At 40.4% G+C, this 19,657-nt stretch overlaps 1 protein-coding gene across 9 annotated transcripts in view; it reads right to left on the reverse strand.

Annotated features, from left to right (window-relative positions):
- Positions 1 to 19,657, reverse strand: part of ZNF385D (zinc finger protein 385D) — a 571,924-nt gene that overhangs the window by 376,228 nt on the left and 176,039 nt on the right. The window lies entirely within an intron of this gene.

Raw genomic sequence — 19,657 nt, forward strand, 5'->3', positions numbered from 1 at the left:
TCAGCCTTCTTTATGGTCCAGCTTTCACTTCTATACATCACTACTGGGAAAACCATAGCTTTTACTATACAAACCTTTGTTGGCAAGGTGATGTCTCTACTTTTTAAGATGCTGTCTAGGTGGTAGTTTTACCTACTGTCAATTCATCAGCTGTAGCTATAGGCCACAGGGCAGTTAAAAATAAATAAATAAATCAAGACACAGTTCCAACAGTGTTGCTCAACCACTCAGTATTATTAGAATAACTTTATCGTTTTTAATATTATTAAAATAGTGTCATAGAATATGTGCAAGGGCTAGTGGTTCAGAGGTATGCCAGTGGTTGTACGGGTTCAATTAGGGTGTCCTGCAATCAATAGCAGCTCAAGCTGCACTGTGTAAGGAATTGTTTGGAAAGCGGATCCAGACCAGGGACAAGGGTTAATATGAGGAGTATTTGATTCACACCTGATCTTGCTGGGCGTTGATGGAAGCTGACATTTACCCTCTGACTCTCTGCAATGTTGGTGCTGCAGAGCAATGGAAATCAAGTCAATAGCTTGGCTTACTGGACATTGCCCTGGTGGTACAGTGAACTTGGGGAGGGAGGCCTGCTACTACAGTTTCTTATTCAAAAATCCCAGCACCTTACAAAATGTTATATATTTGTTACATTGGATGTTGACAATCCAGGATATTCTCTATATGAGATCTCAGAGATACACTGCAGAATGTTGACACATGTTTAAACGCAGTTGCCAGAATTCACTAGTGTGTGTAGTGTTCAAGAAGTAGAGAGATATCTTTCTTATTTTGACAATTGCTCCATTCATATGGGATTGTTAGCATTCACCATTTGGGGGACATTGACTGTAATATGTGCACAGCATATCCACAGTACACCTTAACATTATCTCTGTTTCCTTCCTCAAACCACAGAAACTGCAGGCCAATGAAACAGGCATAGATATATTGTTCTCTCTTTGCTTTAAACTTTAAATGTGCTGGTTAATAACTTGTTCTCTCTTCCACTCTACCCCATTTTTCATTTTTTATGCACACTTCAAAGACCATTTTGCTTGCTTCTCAGCAAGAGTGCAATTTTCTTTTACCAGGCTATTCTGGTTCATGGGCAGCCTAACGCTACATGCACTAGGAGGATTTTGTACCGTCCAAGTATTGACCTATGGAGAGTGCCATCTGTGTACTTTATAATCCTTGTGCATATAACACAGATGCTAAGCAATACAAACTTCAAAAAGTGAAAAAGGAAGAAAATGGAACAGCTTAAGTTTCAAAGCTTGCTGGAGGGGGAACGGACGAATAATAATATGTATTTGTGGCATTATATATTTTGATACCTTTTCAAAGTTGTCCTTTCAAACAGCTTTGTCACTGCAGTTTACTTGTACGATATAGTTACTTGATCTTTCTTTTTTTCTTTTGCTTTATTAACAATCTCTTATATCATATGACATATTTCATATGATATATTTCATATAGCATGTCCCGTATAACATATACATATACATATGTATTGTACATCTTCTTGAGTAAACATATATGTAATCTGTGTAAGCAAAAGGAGTTACTTGCTCAAAACATGTAACATTTCATTCCAAGCATCTAGTTTGCCAGGCTCACCACAAGAGCAGTCATATGGCATATAGGTGTACCTGGGAAATGTCAGTAGCCTGGAGAAAAAAATGTGCAATGAGCTGGTACAAATTTATCTGAAAGCATTCTTTTTAAAAAAATCCACCCTTTTCAGATCCCAAATCTATGGCATAGTTTCCACTGACACAGGTGAAAATAAGCCAGAGCTGGAAAAGGCACCAACAAGTTTTATGCCAGGCCGTGACCCGGGCAAAGCACTGGAACATGCTCTCAACAATAAACATATGGCTGTGGAATGTTTCACATGGATTGTGGTACACATGTCTTGCACATTTCACAGACACATAGGCCAAATACCCAGCAGGGGTAGGGAAGATATTGGCTACGTTGTGATTTAGAAATTCGGCGCTACTGGCTCCTAGTAACATTCAGAGTCGTATGTGTATTGAGACAAAATATATAATATAATATATATATCTTTATATACCTTATTTTTCCGTGTATAACATGAGCCCTATTTTTGGGGATTCCAAATAAAGAAATCCCCCATATGCACTATCTGTGTATAAGACAACTCCCAATTTTAAACTTGAAACAATAGGGGGGGATATGGTCTTATACATGGAAAAATACAGTATATAGTATAATATATAATATAAAGTTATGTGTGTTCCTCTTCCAATACAATCTCCCAAACATTCCACACAATGTTATCAGAGGAACATATAACATGATACTTTGCATAATTTCTGTACCTGCTAAAGGTAACTTTAGGAAAAGAATGTAAATACATCACACTGCTGCTCATGCCAGTTTTACTTCATTTCCTACAGGTGATCCCATAGTTGTAAGAAATTAAAGAACTCTCCATGGAAATTTACACAGCAAACATGGGTGCCTCAAGTGTTTCTCCAGTGCCAGAGAGCAATGACATCAGTACTTGGGTATAAACATACCTGGTGGAAGAAACTTGACTGGAATGCCCTGCATTACCCTTGAATGAAACAGTACCTTTACATAAAATATGAAGATATGTATTCCTCAGGGGAAAGCTGGTGCTCAAATATTTCACAAGACATTCTGTAGATTTACCATGTAATTGGCTGTATTTCTACAGTATTCTAATTTGATTTGTATTTCACCAACCACCTTTTATGTAGAAACCCATATATTGGATGGCAAACTATAGAGGGGATCGATAAGAGCTGGAGCGCATCCTCTCTCAGTGGAATAAGAAAGAAGCCACAGAATCAGAAAACATTTCATTTGTGAAAAGTATCTAGGTTGCAAATATGTTGAACACTGCAGTGTGCTAAAAGACTGGTGGCTGTGTGAAACCTGAATTTCATGGAATAACATAACAAGAGTACTGAAACCAAAGGCCTATCTATCCCAGCATCCTCTTTCCCACAGTGGCCAACCATAAGATGCCCAACAGCAGGACATGAGGACAATAGTGCTCATGATCCCCAGCGACAGTATTCAGAGGCATGCTACTTCTGATACTGGAAGTAGTATACAATCATCATGATGATCAGTCATTGGTAGACTTATCCTACATGCAGCGGCCGTAGCATGATTTGCTGGCGCTGGGGTGCGGAGGGTGAATGGAGCCTGCTGTGGCAGCCCAGCCCTCACCAATGCCACTGGAGCAATGCCAGCCTCAAGCCATTTTGCAAGGCTGGGACAGCGACGTAGCAACCCCCGCTGGTGCCTGGGGCGGACTGAGGTTGTTGCACTCTTTTTTTTTAGGAAATCAAAGTTGTTGAGTTTTTTTAATGACCCCTGTGCCACCCTAGGACACACACACCACCCTCTGGCTAGGATCACAGGACCCTTCTTGTGCTACCTTGACAGCCCCAAGCTGCTTTGTGAGGCTGGGATCATACCAGCCTCACAAAGCAGTGCAGGGCTGGCAGGGTAGCATGAGCAGCAGCACCCCCCAAAAATGTGCCATTGCCCCGACAGCCACTCCCCTCCCTGAGGCTACTTCCCTGCCTACATGCATTTGTCCAATTCCATTTTAAAGTTACTGAAGTTTATGGTCATAACCACATATTGTGGCAAGGAATGTTATGGTTCAGTTATGTTTATGTGATACACCTTTTTTTGTCACTCCTGAACCTCCCAGCATCCAGCTTCATTGAATGAACCAATATTATACTATAATGGGAAAGGCAGGGAAAGTTCTCCCTATCTACTTTTTCTACATCCTGTGTAATTTGATACTCCTCTGTCATGCTTCTGCAGAAAATCAGAATGAATTAATTGAACTGCATAAAATTATTCACTGCCACACTTAGAAAGTTAATAAAATAACTGTTTTTCTTTGGGTTTGTTTGTTTTTGTTTTTACTAATATGCTCCACAAATATACAACATCCATTAATGTCCACTTGCATTTATTTTTGCCAAATTTGTGTTCCTTCTTGTTCTCCTCGGTGGGGCAAGCCTTGCATGTTTTAAAGTCTTCTTCCCTCAATTAACTTAATTCTGCTTGTTAAGCACTTCAGATATTGCAAGGGATGTGAAGTGCAGGTTATGTTCAAAGCCACATTCATTACAAATACAGATCCCAGAGCCTGCGAGGTTCCTACTGCTTCTTTTTCCACAGTGAAGAAGTCTTATTCAGACTGTATCCAGTGGTTTTCTTCCACTGACAGAAGGCTCCTTGAATTAACAGAGGCTTTGTGCAGTGGAACAGCCAGGGAAATGATTGCCAACAATTCCCCCTCTAGTTGCCAATTCATGCCAACTCCAGTGCCATTCTAAATAGTTCTCAAACCTTTTGAAGCAGATGTGGGCAACAGGACTTAAGACCGAGGGGAAGAGAGTGGAATGGAATGCTGGGTGAAGCTAGAGTGAGTGACAGATAGGAGCTGTTGGTCAGAAATGAGAGCTGAAAAATACGGCAGCCGAAGAGTCCGTGAGAAAGAGGGCATGAAGTGGAAGATAATGAAAGTGCACATGAAAACACATAAATTTTAAGAGTTAGAATAGGGCATTAGAACTGTGAGTACTCTGTATAAAAATGACTACTTGTTCTGGATGCTATGTTCCTTAAAACATAAACATTAATTTAATTAGCTGTCTGTATTCCGGTCTGGGATTCTAAGGTTAATATATTTCACCCGACATGTCTGGTAAGGATGTACTCAAGAATATAAAGTCAGCAGGTGGCAGCAGGTATTTTGAGGGAAGTCTGGGCTTAGCAACTGAGCTAGTGACCATCCTCAGACAGACCTAGGGAATATCACAAGCAGTTTTATCCAATTTGTTGACTACAGTGTTTCATTAAAAGGGAGTTGAATTATTTCCTCACTTAAGCCCCAAACACTGCTAAGCACAAGGGCCATGATGCTGGGTGTTTTTTTCCAGGACACAGATAAGCTCCTTTAGTAATTCGGGAACAGGATACTGTGCTTGCTTGCTTCAATAATCATCAGACAGATAACCTTGTAAACAGATGCACTTAGGAATGGCCAAGTGAATTACTGACACTGGACAGCTATAACCTTCAAAGTCATGCACATCAACCACAGAGAATTATGCTCAAAGGAGAAAGAAATTGCAACCCCATCTTGTTATAGACACTTATAGCAATATATTTACATCCACCCTGCCGCTGTCACATGTGATCATAACTCTATGATCTGAAGAAGAAAAAAGATTAAAAAGGCCACTGGGAAGCAGGAAAAAATGCAGTTGATAAAATCTGGACATGTGAAATAGACATAAAAGGAACATCAAATGTTAGAAACCAAATAGGTCCTCCTTAGTCACTAAATTAAAGTATCTGGAATATGGAGTGAAATATATTAACTCGTCCATAATACTGCAAAAATATCCCATGTTTTCAAGTAATGTGCTATTTATACTAAATGGAGTGGAGTGATCATTATACTAAGCAGAAATTCTAGCTGAGCCTCATTGCTTTATTTCTCAATGAAGCTTTGCTTAGCATACATTTCTGAAAGAGTGGAGAAGAGGTAGAGCCTGTGTTGCTCATGGAATTTCAACGTAATGCTACATATGTACATTTACTGTAACAGTATTTGGACAGATATTGTCAGGGAAAATGTGTACAGCTGTGAACCGAAGAGAAAGCATTCCATGCTCTGAAAAATACGTAGAGCAAAATAAGAAAGTGCAGGTCTGTGTAGGCTGGCTCTCTTGAATGATTATGGCACAAGGATTTACAGTCTTTGGGTCCATCTCATCAGCCAAGCAGTTATTTGCAGTCACCAAAACTTTATTCATCTCCTTGTTCCTGATCTTCTGCTGCACCCTCCATGTGAGTTCAAGGACAATGCCGTTCCCACTTCCTGATCTCCAACCTTCAAAGTCCTTGTTTGTTTGGTCCCGCAGTTTCAATATGCTCTAGGCATTTTAACAACACAGCAGTCCAAGAAGCCTATGCCACCATCTCCAGCTCCAATGATCAACAATAAATTATGGCACATCAACTTGTACCTGCCCACTCAACAGCACATCCCAAACACATATTGTCAAAATTACTCCTAGAGTAAGGTTATGAGCTACAGCACTTGTGCAATAGCTCAGTTGGTTAGAGTGTGGTGCTGATAATACCAAGGTCTGAGGTTTGATTCCCTCAGCTGCATGTTCCTACATTTCAGAGGATTGGACTAGATTAACCTTGGGATTCCTTCCAACTCTACGTTTCTATAATTCTATGAAATCATGACCTTAGAAAAGCATTGTAAGGACATTAAAAAGTTATTGTACATAGGTTTCCCACATAAAGACTTGCAACTGAAATGTATGTTTTCCAACAAGCTCTACACAATCATACTAGCATTAATGATTCTATCTGTTATTTCTATTGGCTCATTATAGTGCTCACTCCAGGAAAAGTCTTTTTATTATGGTTTTAGTACTTGCATTTTACTGATGAAAAGCTAGAAAGGATTTTCCAGTGGAAACATACACTTTAATGCAATACAAATATTATTGTGTTGTGTGTAACAATGTTCTGTCAACTTCAACTGTATCATTAACTAAGGCACACTCAGTGGTTCCATGGACTCAGCTATACAGCTTCAAATCAAACGTTTTGAATGTGTTTGAAAGTGCAATATACAATTGTGATACTAAATGGTGACTGAGCTATAGCAAATTCAATGCATTTTTCAAAACAATTTTTTAAAAAGCATTTTCACAATGTTTTTAATCACCTTTGTGTCTTATTCATATTTCAGTTGCCTTCAGGGATTTATTATAACCAGATTGCATATCTTTAGGAAAAAATAGATAAAATTATCAAGTTTCCATTTCAAACATCAGATGCAGGCTCCTTTGAAGAAGATGCTACACATAGGAGAGGGGGGGGAAGTTCTTCAAATGTAAGTTATGGTTATGTACATTTCTCAGCAGCAAACAGCAAGAAAAAAGCAAAATGCTTAAGGGTCAAGCATTGGATGATTTAATAGTTCATGAAATGCAAACCACAAAAAGAGATGAACAACAAGATGACAAACCACAAAGAACATAGCGCTTAATTGGTTATCATAATGGAATTCACAAAATTCATCATATTCAACATCCAGAGATATTCAACCATGTTGATAAGCCTGTCTGTTCTGAGTTAGTTATCCAAATGTTCACAAAGGTGGTGGTTACCAGATGCACTCATAGAACAAAACCAGTCTTATCTTTCAAATTTGGATACACACGGAAAGAGATATTTAACCTTCCCAATGATACCTTCACATTATTATATAGATGTAAAATGAAAGAGGAGAGAATGAGCAATAGGCAGAAAGATACAGAGGACATGGACTGGGACCTCTTCAGCTCTTCCTTATTCAACAGAAACAGCAATGGTGTAGCAACTGAATAAGGAAAATCAGCAAATTACATTTTGTATAAAATTCTCATGTGATTAAAACAAAATAGCACATTTGCCTTCATAATTTATCTGCACTCTTTTTATTTCAAATGCATAATTACATATTCATGAGTTTATAAAACTGGATTATCCAATGTCATAAACTGAACTTGCACATTATATTTAAAAAAACTGTTCTGCTTGTGCAGTTTTAGCCTCAGTAGAAAGAAATTCAAGTCTCAAGACTAGAGAATCTTGCCCATGGGTCCCTTCTGAATCTTTCCTAAGTTTCTAGTAAACTAAAGCATTGGTCCTTTGTGCTCTATACCACTGCAGACACAACAGAAGTTAGTGGGAGGTCTTCTTTTTGGGAGGTTCAACTAGCCATGCACATGATCCCAGTGAGGTATGTGTTCTTTGAAATCCATAACATAACATTTAAGCATGTGCCAATATTGTCTGCACTTCTAGCTTTTGCTTTAGAGAGAATATACCTCTAAAGGGCAGAACTGATGATATGCCTAAATTCCTTGGCTCAGCTGGTCCAACTGAAAAGAAGAACCAAAACTAGCTAACTACTAACATTAGTTTTAATGGGAGAATAATTTAGTTTAGCTCTTGCTTGTATGCACTGCGAACACCCAAATGGATTTTCCCACTGAATTTATGCCCGCATGGTGCCCATGACTGCACATGTGTCTGCCAAGACTTTCCCTAGTACCCACAACATTCTCCTTTTTTCCTTCACCCATTTCAATACACTTCTAATAGGACTTTGCTTGTAACTAACAGAGGACTAAGTTTAAACCTAATGGGGTGTTGCAGTTGGGAAGCCTTCTGCAGCTGAGAGCCTTCTATTGGCTACAGAGTGAGTGAAGGACAGGTCAGTGTTAGAAACTGAGATATGAAAGCCAGGAGCTAAATGGCACCTTAAACCAAGGTTATGGGAGCAACACCAGAATGTCTAGGTGTGCTTTTTTAATAACAAGAATACAAAGCTGAAAATGAGTGAACTGCAGCTAAAATATTGTGTTCATTTTTCACATGGTCCAACCCTTCCCCTGCCCACCCCCCTAATATTATTAAAAGGGTCTCTTCTCCAGTCCTCAGAGAATAGCTGGAAGTGGGGAGGCAGAAAAAAGGTCCTCCTTTCCTTCCACTCTGCAGTTTTAATCTGAAATCTTAGGCGCAGTACTGAGCCCAGAACTCAGAAACTGCTCGCGCTAATGAAATTCCCTGTTGCAAAGTGTGCCTAGAAGAATGGGAGTTTTGAACACTGGGGCAGGTGTGGTTACAGTTGTGGCAGAGGGGGTTGTTTGTGGTGCCTTTGAGTTCCTCAGGTTTCCATATGTGCCCCAAGGCCTAAAGAGGTTGAAGATTTCAAAGCCATCACACACACATATCTTTAATGCTGATATTCAGTAGATGATCATGCCCTATATGTCTTTTGTCTTTTTCTTGCACTACCATGAATGCCAAAAGGTAAAGGTAAAAGGACCCCTGACTGTTAGGTCCAGTTGCGAATGACTCTGGGGTTGCGGTGCTCATCTCACTTTACTGGCCGAGGGAGCCAATGTTTTTCCACAGATAGTTTTTCTGGGTCAAGTGGCCAGCATGACTAAGCTGTTTCTGGCAAACCAGAGCAGTGCACGGAAACGCCGTTTACCTTCCCGCTGGAGCTGTACCTATTTATCTACTTGCACTTGACATGCTTTCAAACTTCTAGGTTGGCAGGAACAGGGACCGAACAATGGAAGCACACCCCATTGCGGGGATTCGAACCGCTGACCTTCTGATCGGCAAGCCCTAGGCTCTGTGGTTTAGACCACAGCACCACCCGCGTCCCCATGAATGCCAAACATACAGCCAAAAACTAGCCACATTTATTCAGTAAGGCCCACTGGTTTCACTAGGACTGAACAAATGAAGCTGTGGGGCGTAGGAACCCAGTTATGTGACCCCTTAGGGCCTGCAAAGCTTACAGCCTCTCAACCTTTTTCCAACACTCTCCCTTGTGGAGTGTTCCCTCAGCCTCTTCTCCTCTCCTCTCTCCTTGGCAGTCCTCCAGGCAGCCACTCCTGCTGCCCCTGGTCTCTGTCTGAGCTGCCCTCCCAAGACAGGTGCCTCCTCACACCACCCCACAGGGGCATGGGCAGAGGATTCCCTGAGCCTTAGTGGCCCAACGGATACTGGTCAAAGGTAAACATCATCCAAGCCTTTGGGAGGCAAGATACAAGAGGGCATCAGAAGAGGAAGGGAAGGATAGAGGGACAGAGGCCAGTGTTGCCCACAGCACCCCTGAGCATCACCCACACCACCCCAGGGTTCCATGACACACTGATGGGAAACCACTGCTTTAAGGATATTTCTTCTCCCGCAAAGGAGTAGGGCTTGTGAGAAGCTCAGACTGTGGGACTATAGAGTGACTAGCCTTTTTCAGAACAGGCTGCCTTTTCCCTTGGACTTGTCCAGGGTTCTGAAGGACCTGTCTTTGGCTGTTCTTGCATTCTGACCTGTGACCTTTAAGAGCATTCAAACTCATTGCCTGTTATTCTACTCTTACAGCTCCCTACTCCAAACCCCTGCCTCACCTGTTACCAAAGACTGGACAACATACAGGGAACTAAATAAAATCAAGGTATATCCAAATGTTGTGATGTCTTATCCTTCTGTTGCTCAGAACAACACTGTGTGTAATCCAACCCAAATACATCTGGGAAAGTGGTTGAGTTGCCAAGATTCCAACAAATTATTATCGCAATGTGATGAAACAAATTCAGAATGCCTAGGCAGACATTCCAAGTTTAGTTAATGGATAAGATGATTCATTGTTATAACATAGCAAGTCTGAATGGAAAGACAAAAGCCTGAGACTGTGTGCAGAATTCAAAGGTTGGAAACTTCCAGATGTGAGTATAAAATGTTACTGAGCCAGAGGTTACCAAACATAAAAAGCAAACCATCAAAATTTTGGAGAATAAGCTCATTCCTAGAACCTTTTCAGAGAAACCATTTCACTAAAAGGGGGGGGGGATTCTATCAGAATCCAAAGCTCCCTCTGCCAAGGCTTTTTTTTTGGGGGGGGAGGGGGTTCCACTGTGAGAATCATGAACGTGTTCAGACTGTTCAGGAGTCATTGCCCTGAATATGTTTTATTTGCCTTTACAATCCTGACAAATTCCATGCAGCTCCCCTCATTGTAAATCAGCTTCATTTGGTCCATATCAGCCTGTAGACAAAACTGAAAGGCTATATCATCCCACCCAGATTGGCTGGGATAATTCTATGGAGGAAAATGAACTCCTAAGCCAAAGGGGTGAGAGTGCTGAAATTGTGCAAAAGCAGCAGCAGATCAGCAGAACAATGATAGCTAACAACAGAACAGCATTACTCTGGGAAGTTTCCATCAGGATTTTAAGAGCCCTATAAATCAAAACAGGAGCTATTCAACAATGCCCTAATAGGAATGATTCCTATGATCTAATGCAAGACATGCAGATTTGAACATACTTCAGCTCCATTAAACTGCCATCATCATGTTGACTCCAGTACAAAGGAAATTTCCCACTGCCTGTGCAGCTGCTAATCCACCTCTTACCCTGTTTCTTGCTCCCATGTGCCTTTTCCCACCCAATAACTTTTGCACGTCACAATTTATTGTCCCCATGCATTGCCTGTGACACGATTCCTTGCATGGTCATATCATTAACATAATACTGAACAACTTTTCCAGTAAGTATATTTCAACTTCACATACTTCATTGCACAAAACCTCCATAGTTTCCTTTGTTTAAGAATCTTCTCTGCAAACAAAAGAACACTGTGAGACCATCCAAGACTACTTACTTGATTTATACAATAATTCCAATTTTTGTATTTCAGAAGAGTCTAACCCAACAGTGATGAACCACTAATACCTGTACACAACGGTGTTAGAAACTCAGATGCATAAACTAATTGCCAAATAACACCTTAAACCTAGGTTACAGTCACTACAACGGAATGTCTAGGAGACTTTTTTGCAATTGAATTTGTTGCTATTATTATTTTTATCATTCATTTCATTTCTATACTGCTTTAGATTTTAAGGAAAAATCTCAAAGCAGTTTACAACACATTAAAACATCAAATAAAACAAATTCAAGCTTAAAGGAAAAGACTTCAAATTCTTCTCTAAGGGACATTTTGCTTTCCCCATATTTATTTATTTACCTACTTAATTTAAATAGCTGCCTCATGACAGAAGTACTCTAGGAAGCCAGTGTGGTGTAGTGGTTAGAGTCAGACTAGTACCAGGGAGATCAGGGTTCAAATCTCCACTCAGTCATGAAGCTCAGTGGGTGACCTTGGACCAGTCACAGTCTCTTAACCTACCTCACAGGGTTGTTGTAGGGATTAACTGAGGAGGGGGGTGAACCATGTACTCCTTGTAGAAAAAGGTGGGATATAAATAAGCTCTTCAGTTTACTTCCTTAAGAAAGCTGGAGGAGCCAGCCAGATGGAGATGTCAGTCGCCAACTTGGCATCCAGAGATCTCCTCATGGTTGCAATTGGACCAGCAGTACTCGCAGAATGCAGCTGGCGCCTGGGGAATTTTGAACACTGTACACTTACAAAATAGAGGGGAAATTGTCAAAACTATGAAACACTGATCACTTTACTTGAAAATGCCATATGCCCCAAGATTTGAGGTGGTAAAAGTTCCCATCAGCCAAAAGCAACAGTTTTATATGAAATAAATCAGCCTTCTGTGTAATGCACACTTACAACTAGCAGGAGAAAAAGATGGGTAAATAAATATTGCTTACAACCCATTTCAAACAGTTTTTGTGACAGCATATAAATGCTTAGGTTGGATCAGCCATTCTGTTACATGCACAGCTATATGCACCGGAACAGCTGTGCAAATGAATTCCATGGAGGAACACCAGCATTGCAGGAAAATATGGTGGTAGAGAGAATATTTAGGGCTCAGGTGACAATATGAAAGAACAAAGCAACACCGATCTAACTACTTAATTGTAGCAAAGTAAAAAAAAGAACTCCGCTAAGCTCATTGAATTCCTGCTGCTTTCAGAATAAATGAAGCAAATTTACATTGGGGGATAATGCAGAAATGGGTTTACTCTGGTGTCAAAGTAAATGCAGAAATTTAGAAAGGACTCATACAATTTCCCAACTAACTGATTTCTATTTCTTGTATCTTCCTTCTCTCTGCTCTGGATTCTGAATTGTATTAGCCGCCCTTAGCATCCCTGCAAATGTCATTTCATATTTCCATTCATGCATCAATAAACTAAAAACCCAATTCTGTTTATAGCTTTAAAATACTGCTAAATCAAGCACTACTGAATTCATTATAAGACAGATAAATACTAGTTTCCATTTTGTCACCCCTGTGGGTTTTTCTTTAACAAGGCTATTTCAAATAAAACCACAATGCTGATAAAGGGAATCATCAGCATTCTTAACCAAAGCTAAAATTTATTTGGAGAAGTCACACTTAGAGGGTGAAGTGTTTCTTTGAAGTTGAAGATTAGAGTAACTTGGCTAAGATTCTGATAATCATTTGTGCAGAGTTTTGGGTTCAGTAGATAATACAGAAGTGCTAACCTGATGCTCAAAACTTCAACATATACCTTCAATACATCCTTCAAGGTTATTATCTATCTATCTATCTACTGTATTTATTTATTTTTATTTTTTATAATATATTTATTAGCAATTTTTAATTTAGTTACAATTCCAATAAACAATACCATATAACATGTCTTTTAACCTAATCTTCTTAACTTCTTTGGACTCCCTCACATCTCCTGCTCCTGCGTTCTTAGCCAAAAAAATTTTCCAGCAAATTTATCCCCTTATTTCAATTCTTATTATCTAATTTTCCAATATTATATCTCTAATTCTTAATATCTTTTACTCAAATTTTTAAAAATTAAATATAACATAAAACTTTTCCAAAAATTTGTCTTTCTTCAATTTAACTTATCTTCATATATCACTTCCTCTATCTCAATGGTGCCCAGTTGTTTACATTCTAGCATCCACCTTAACATTCATATAATTTACAATATTTTTGTAGATAAGTCTTAAATTTCTTCCAGTCTTCTTCCAACGTCTCTTCTCCCAGGTCTCGGATTCTGCCAGTCATTTCAGCCAATTCCATGTAGTCTGTCAGTTGCATCTGCCATTCTTCCAGCGTGGGTAGATCTTGGGTTTTCCAATGCTTAGCGATGAGTATCCTTGCTGCTGTTGTTGCGTACATAAAAAATGTTCGGTCCTTCTTTAGCACCTTCTGGCCGACAATACCCAAAAGGAAGGCTGTATTTATTTTTTTTAAATATTATTACTTGTATTTTTATTATGGCCTTCCAGCAAGGTAAAAGTGGCATTTAAGCTCCAGAAAATTATGTGAGGTAAGTTAGGTTCAGAAAGTGACTTTTCCAAAAATAGCCATCCTCCTGGACAGGGATGTGAATCTCAATTTCCCAAATCTAAACCCAACACTAAAGTCTGCAAAAGCTATTTCTATAATTAAAAGTTATTAATCAAGAAAAAATAAATGGTCTTTAAAAGAATGTAAAGGACAAAAATGTGTAAGAAAACAACAGTAATATATACTTCACTGGTTTGAAAACCAATAAGCATTTGGTGTTGTTGTTTTTAAAAAAGTATGAAACGTATTTTGATATTACTATTTGCTGCATCATGACTGCATAGTACTTTATTATTTTAGTAGGATGCAGGAAACCACCAGCTATGGGCTGGGAAGCTATTCTGTGCATCATCCCCCCCCCCCCGCAAGCCATCATCTGATATCAGATGGCTGACACCTGCTGAAGTTCACCTGCAGGAGTGAGGGGAGACACTTCAAAGGGCTTGTTCAACCCTGTGCAAGTCCTATTCTTACCTGCCCCACACCTGATGTCATATATGATGTCAGGTGTAAAGTGGCTTGTCCAAAACATCCTTGCAGACCTCGTGGGACACATTTGGTTCCCCACCCCTGATTTAACTAATAAACATTACTCATACAAAGTTAAGTTTAAACATTTCTAATACTGCATATGCATACTTTCTAGTGAGTCCCCCCCCCCCCATGAACTCAGCAGGTCTTACTTCTGAATAAATGACTGGGATTGCACATCGTATCTGTAATCCTATGCACACTTACCCAAGAGAAATATCTCTTTAGCATAGTGGAATTACTTCCAAATAAGCATACATGTGTAGGATCGAGCAGAAAAACCCCAGCGCCACCTTCACTACTAATTAACCATTGATTGCTGCTTGGATGTCACTTTTGCAGGTATAGCAGATTGGAAGTCCTTTCCTATCCACACACCATCTCTAAAGTGCACCAAGCACCTGTTCCTAGGACCCCAAATCCATCCTCTCTAGAAGGAACCATTGTTTTGCTCTTTCTCCCACCATAGGGAGAACCTCTCAAGACTGTGTGTTATCTTATACCTTATTCCATCTGGGACGTCCGGGTACAGGGCGGTATATAAATTCAATAACTAAATTAATAAATTCTCAAATGCAATTGTAAGTAACTGCTTTCTCGAATCTTGCAACCAGGAATAAGAATAAGAACGTTCCAATTTGTGTAGTGCACTCTTTTCCTTTCAACTGATTGTCACAACCACCCCTTTTACTATGTCCTTCTGCTCAAATGACTTGATTGTAGTTTCTCAGCTGTTCTGGTTTTTTCTTGGAAGAATCCAAGCTAGCCATTGGCTGTGTGTGATGCATTTAAAGTCAAAATACACAACCTAAGACCCAACCTTCTGCTGTTGTTTTGCCTTTGGTTCCTGCATCTTTTAAGGGACAAATCTGAACGTGACATTACAGCTGTATGTAACAAAGTCCCAATATATCTATTTTCCTTGATAAGTACCGGTAATAGGAGGGTAGGCAAGAAAGGGATGCTAATCCTTTCCTTTCCTAGTTACTTATTCCTTGAAACATTCTTTCACAAATACACAAATAAAGAGAGCGTGCTGCTTTCATCCTTCAGGCCACCACAGCTATATTTGCCAGATAAATGCAAGTCTGGAACAAAAGCAGCCAAGCCAATTGCCCCCTCCTGAGGTCAATTTGCAATGGATAAGGCCCCACTGCAGCTTCATGGCATGTAGTGGAGTACAGCATGTAGCTTGCTCACAGAGAGGCTAGCAAAATTCTCTGAGCTAGGGCTTGAGAACATTCTATAGGGCTATCCTCAAAAAGCAGTAAATTTTACAAGCACCAAAATTAACCTTCTGACTCAAAATAAAATCCAGGTGAGGTAAATATTTCCAACTCCCCCACCCCTGCACCTGTTGTGATCCACCTTCCCTGTCATTCCACACTCCCCCATTCCCTTTTCAGAGGGAGGGTCCCCCCCCCCACCTACTGCAGCAGCCTATGGGAGAACTACACATCCCATGTTGATTGGTCTTTGTGCCCTGGTGTTCTGCCATCTGGGATAGAACTGCCCCTTCTCACTCTGGGCACCCCTGCTCTTGTTTCCACCATAGCAACTTGCATATGAGGAAGGAAAAGGATAATGTATTAAGAGGGGGTTGGTTCTGTGGGGAATGGGAAAGATGGCAAATATGGGTTTGGAGAAATCATAGAAGATCTGAACTTTTTAAAAGTTACTGAATCATGGCCAAGTTAATCTGATGCAAGCTTGAGAGAACTTGCATGTATCTATGTGCCTGTGGTAATTTATTAATTAGTTTATTGAGTAAGATTGGCTGCAACGCTAAATACATTTACAAGGCAGTAAACTACATTAACACAATGAAACTTACTTACAAGTGAACATGTATAGGGTTCTGCAAAGAGGGTGACTTGGTTCAGTACCTGAAAGGTTCCTTACTGAAATTTGCTTCGATTTGCTTCACAAGTACAGTCATTTATGTGATCAGCTGCCTATAATGCAATTATACAGGCAGAGTTACACAAAATAAGTTGTTTGTGAGAGTAGCTCTCCACATAGCTTATAGGGAGTTTAAACACACAGGAACAAACCTTCAGTTTTTGTGGGAACATAGGAATCTGCCTTTATATAAGCTGGTCCATCTAGCTCAGCATTGTCTACATCAGTGTTTCCCAAACTTGTACCTCCAACTGTTTTTGGACTACAATTCCCGTCATCCCTGACCACTAGTCCTGCTAGGTAGGGATGATGGGAGTTGTAGTCCAAAGCCGCTGGAGACCCAAGTTTGGGAAACACTGATCTACACTGACTGGCTCTCATGGTTTCAGGCAGGGAGTATTTCTCAGGTCTACCTGGTGGAAAACCTGGGAGCTTCCACATGCAATGAAGAGACAAGGAATTTCCATCATTTTAGATACTGCCTGCAAGAAATTCCTGTTGGTTTTATTGTTTTCCTGAAGCTAAAAAAATAAAACAGGAGGTTGTCAAGCTCATGACTCAGCACAATACATGGCTGGTGGGCTATGTTTAGTGTAGTGAGAAACATACTGGTCTACAATTGAAACTGTAGCCAATTTTAGTTGCATTGCCACTATTTGCTGTGCCCTAGTCAGGGGCATGGCTAATGCTAAAAATCCTAGACTTGGCTAAGGAAGGTATTTGGATGGGAGAAATCACAAGTCTTAACAAATCTTCTGTTAAATATAATTCACACCCACAGTTGTGCTACCCACCATGCCTAAAGTCACATTGACAAAGCACATATTTATGATAGTTTCCAGGAACACACTAAAAGCCAACACACCAGAAGCTTGTTTGCCTGCTGGCATTTTAAAAACTTTGCAATAAAGTGGCTTTAAAAGTTTGAGATTCAGCAAACCCTGATTCAAATTCTGCTAAGCTTCAAAATCCAGTGCATAGTATTGGGCAACTTTTGGTGTTTTGGGGGGCAAGGTGTTTTGACTTTATGAAAAACATGAGGTACAAACATTAAATAAACTATGTATTCCTTAGTACAGGCATCCCCAAACTCGGCCCTCCAGCTGTTTTGGGACTACAACTCCTATCATCCCTAGCTAACAGGACCAGTGGTCAGGCATGATGAGAATTGTAGTCCCAAAACAGCTGGAGGGCCAAGTTTGGGAATGCCTGCCTTAGTAGATATGCATAGGACTGGACTGTAAATAACTCACTTTAGATGGTTGTGAAGGCTGCAGCCTTACATGCACTTACTTGAGAGAAAGTCCTACTGAATTCAGTGGAACTTTCTTCTGAGTAAATCACAGGTGCCCTATTTGACCTCAGGGTTGTGCCACATATCTGTGTCTTAGCTTCCATATAGCTATGGAACCATGTTAGAGCATGGTGCTGTTAACACCAAGGTTGCAAGTTCAATGCCTGGATGGGATGACTGCATATTCCTGAATTGCAGGGGGTTGGACTAGATGATCCTGCAGGTCCCTTCCAACTCTTTGATTATGAATTGCCCATCCATCTTAAACACCTACTCAGATTTTAATGGGTTTCCCTATTATTTTTCTAAGTATCAATTGTCTAGGGCAGGGGTCTGCAACCCGCGGCTCCGGAGCCGCATGTGGCTCTTTTATACCTTTGCCGCGGCTCTGGGGTGGATACTAGTGAGGGGAGGAGGCGCATTGTGCGCCCCGACACTCCCCACTGTGGTGGGCGCTGTACTGGCTGTGACGTCGCATGGGGGCGGTGCGTGCGTTAGTCACGCACCGTCCCGACGTCACCTCCCCGCCCGTTGCGGCTCCCAGGTTTTTTTTCTTCGGAAACGGGTCCAAGTGGCTCTTTTTGTCTTAAAGGTTGCAGACCCCTGGTCTAGGGAGTGAAGTGTAGGTAAAAGAGAGTTAGCAGTGCTTGCCAATGTCTACCCCCAAGAAGTCCTATTTATTTATTCTTACTATTATTTATTAATTTTGTATTGGCCCCCCAGTCCAAATATCCTGGGGCAGTTCACAAGAGAAAAATACAAAATGAGATTACAAAATATATAATAAAACAAAAACAAACACAGACCAATAACCCTCTGTCTCAATTTAGTCAGTGGGTGTAGGCGTGTAGCCCAAATGCATCTTTCCTTTAACTTTGTACTTTATGCATTGGATAGTTCATGCACAGTTATATTCTCAGAGCAGTCACTTAATGCTTGATGCATTTGTATGCATTTCACAAAGTGACAGTGTAATGAGAAAGCCACAGTAACTGAAAGTAGGTAGGAGGCAGGTGTAGGTGCAGGAGGAGGACTATGAGAAACTGCTGTAAATTTTCCTTTTCCAAGAGTCAAAAATCTGGCTCTAGTTAAGTCCCATGACAATTACGCCATTTAATAAGCAGCGTTAGTAGTGCCAAGTCCCTGCCACAGGATCACCACCAAATGTTAACTATTTTATACCTTTTCTTAAAGCATTTCCACACTAACTTTCCCCCTCAAGCACCAAAGTTACTTTCTGGGGAAAGACATTCAGCAACAAACAGCAAAATGTTTTTTCCCATACTGCAGCTCCATAATTTTTAATTATTCATTTTGGTTTAATTAATTGTTTTGTGTTTGGTACAGTTAAACAGCAATCTTGGAAGACCAATGAAACGAACCAGAAAGTGTCATTCTCTCTATGGATGTCATGACAGTAGCTTAATATGTAACTGGTTGTTTACATCAGCATATATGACACAGACAGGAAAGCTTTTATTAGTAAAAAAATAATAAGCATCCTTTGCTCCTACTGTACTAACTATAGCTCACCTATCAACAAACACAAGGATCTGAAATCAGAACCAACTGTTTTTCTCTTGCTCCAGGTTCTGCAGAATTCTCACCAGATAAGCCAACAAAACACACCTCTCTCTTCTGCCCACAGGGGGGAAAATGTATTATTTAAAAAATGCTTTCCAAGCATTGAAGCTCCTGAACGTGCTAGCCAGTAAGGTTTGGAGCGCTCCCTTTGAGATTTATTGGCATTCCTAAGTGCTTTTATAACAAATCACTGGCTCAACTTATTTTAGCCATTGCTCACCAGAGTTCTCAGTCTCGGGTACCTGTTTCCCGTGCCAGGACTCATCATACGAATTAAACAACAACAACAACAACAACCCGATGCCTCGGAGCACAGATAGAAGGGCACTGCTCTGAGATTCAGTGGAAAGGCTGGATCCAGTTCAGAGGGTGAGTTTGGGAGGTTTCAGCTGCAGCCCTTTCCCATCTGAGCTAAGGATGCATTCGCTACCTCAGGGGGGACATACAGTACAACCAAATCA

Source organism: Podarcis gaigeae, assembly GCF_964106915.1.
Source record: "Podarcis gaigeae genome assembly, chromosome: 12".
NCBI classification, from domain to species: domain Eukaryota; kingdom Metazoa; phylum Chordata; class Lepidosauria; order Squamata; family Lacertidae; genus Podarcis; species Podarcis gaigeae.